Raw genomic sequence first — 2500 nt, forward strand, 5'->3', positions numbered from 1 at the left:
ACAGTCATATCTCATGGTCACGAGTACCCTCACAGAGCCTCGTGTCGATCCAACCCCGTTTGGACACCTTGCCCCCACCAAAGGCCATACGGACCAACCGGGCCCACCAAGCGGCCCGTCCCGACCCGAAAACCAAAATTTTTTTTTTGGGAAACTCATATTTCAATGTCCCGATGCCCCACGCCAAATTTCGTGTCAATCCGACCTCGTTTGGTAGGGTTTTCAAAAATTATGATTCCTCAAAAATTTAATATCTGTTCCTGTCACTATGCTAATTGTTCAGAATGCATATATAGGGAAGGGGTGGGTGTTGAGCGCCCATGCCTGGGCAAAGTTGGCTACCAAGCTAAAATATGGAGGTTCAACGTACGAGAAACCAAAGCCCCTCCCCCATGTTGCATACGAAGCTTGCCCAACGACTTGGTTTCTTGCACAACGACCCGAGTATACTGCCCCAAAGTTGCACGCCCATGGCCAGGCCAAGGCATGCCAAGGCGCCCATGGGCAAGCCAAAGGCATGCCTAGGCACGGCCAAAGCAAGCCAAAGGCACGGCCAAGGCAAGCCAAAGGCATGCCAAGGCAAGCCAAAGGCACGTCTAGGGCATGCCAAGGCACCCCCATGGTCAGGCCAAGGCTTGCCAAGGCACGCCCATGGCCAGCCCAAGGCATGCCAAGGCGCCCATGGGCAAGCCAAAGGCATGCCAAGGCACGCCCATGGGCAAGCCAACGGCATGCCAAGGCGCCCATGGCCAGGCCAAGGCACGTCCAAGGCATGCCAAAGCTCGGCCAAGGCAAGCCAAAGGCATGCCTAGGCACGCCCATGGCCAGGCCAAGGCATGCCAAGGCGCCCATGGGCAAGCAAAAGGCACGGCCAAGGCATGCCAATGCGCCCATGGGCAAGCCAAAGGCATGCCTAGGCACGGCCAAGGCAAGCCAAAGGCATGCCAAGGCAAGCCAAAGGCACGTCTTGGGCATGCAAGGCTCGGCCAAGGCATGCCCTGGCACGCCCATGGCCAGGCCAAGGCAAGCCAAAGGCATGCCAAGGCAGGCCAAAGGCACGTCCAAGGCATACCAAGGCGCCCATGGGCAAGCCAAAGGCATGCCAAGGCACGCCCATGGCCAGGCCAAGGCATGCCAAGGCGCCCATGGGCATGCCAAGGCGCCCATGGGCAAGCCAAAGGCACGTCTTGGGCATGCAAGGCTCGGCCTAGGCACGGCCAAGGCAAGCCAAGGCAAGCCAAAGGCAAGCCTAAGGCATGCCAAGGCGCCCATGGGCAAGCCTAAGGCATCCCAAGGCAAGCCAAAGGCACGTCCAAGGCATGCCAAGGCGCCCATGGGCAAGCCAAAGGCATGCCAAGGCACGCCCATGGCCAGGCCAAGACATGCCAAGGCGCCCATGGGCAAGCCAAAGGCATGCGAAGGCACGCCCGTGGGCAAGCCAAAGGCATGCCCAGGCACGCCCATGGCCAGGCCAAGGCAAGCCAAAGGCATGCCAAGGCGCCCATGGGCAAGCCAAAGGCATGCAAAACTCGGCCAAGGCATGCAAAACTCGGCCAAGGCACGGCCAAGGCATGCAAAACTCGGCCAAGGCACAGCCAAAGGCATGCCAAGGCATGCAAAACTCGGCCAAGGCTAGCATATGGGTGCCTTCAAAAATTATGATTCCTCAAAAATTTAATGTCTGTTCCTGTCACTTTGCTAAATGTTCAGAATGTATATATAGGGGGGTGTGGGTTGAGAGCAAGCATGCCTTAGGGAAGGTTGCCCCCTTGTCATGGCTGTGGGCTGCCATGACATGCTTGCTCGTCCGTTCTAGGCATGATTTAAGGTCGATGGTGGGTTTACGAAATTTTGTGGTGCAACGACACGTCCCTTTTATCCAAACGAAGCGTGGCTGGGGTGCTGGGTTGCTTTACTCGTCCAAGGCTTGATTCTTGGCTTTCCTGGTTTGGTTTCGAGAAGCGGCTGCCGAGGTGTATTTGAGGCGATGGCTAGGATGTTGGATTCCTGATTGATGGATCCCCAACTGATTTGTCCGGGGGGCCTCTTGTACGTTGACCGCCTTGCCCGGAATGGCTAGTTCCCCCGGGGGGGTCGTCATACGGTAGTCGTGGGAAGTCTGGTCGAGAGCTGGAAGATTAGTGGGCGCCTGTCGGTTGAGGGCACCTCCCAGGCCCAAGAATAGCATTATTCAGGTTGAGGTCACCTCCCTGATGAAAACAATGCTTTGGCCTGTCCTAGTCATGGTTATTGTGGATCGTTGCCTGCTGTTTTTTACAGCGTTGTTGTTGCCACAAGTGGGATAATTTCGTTTCGTTCGATCTTGATGAATGTCTAGAACGGCTTGGGTGGGGGGCGGGGGGTTGGGGGTATTCGCATCGCCCGGTGCTTTCTGGGGATTGCCATGGCTTTTGGCTGTTCACAATGCCTTTGTGCCTTGTGGGTTGTCACTAGTTGAGCGGTTCTTGGGAATGTCCATCGTAAAGGTGCATGAGTTGTG

The sequence above is a fragment of the Bidens hawaiensis genome, unplaced genomic scaffold, assembly GCF_021521415.1.
Source record: "Bidens hawaiensis isolate Kalapana, Puna unplaced genomic scaffold, B.hawaiensis_p1.1 tig00109317_1, whole genome shotgun sequence".
Taxonomy (NCBI): Eukaryota; Viridiplantae; Streptophyta; class Magnoliopsida; order Asterales; family Asteraceae; genus Bidens; species Bidens hawaiensis.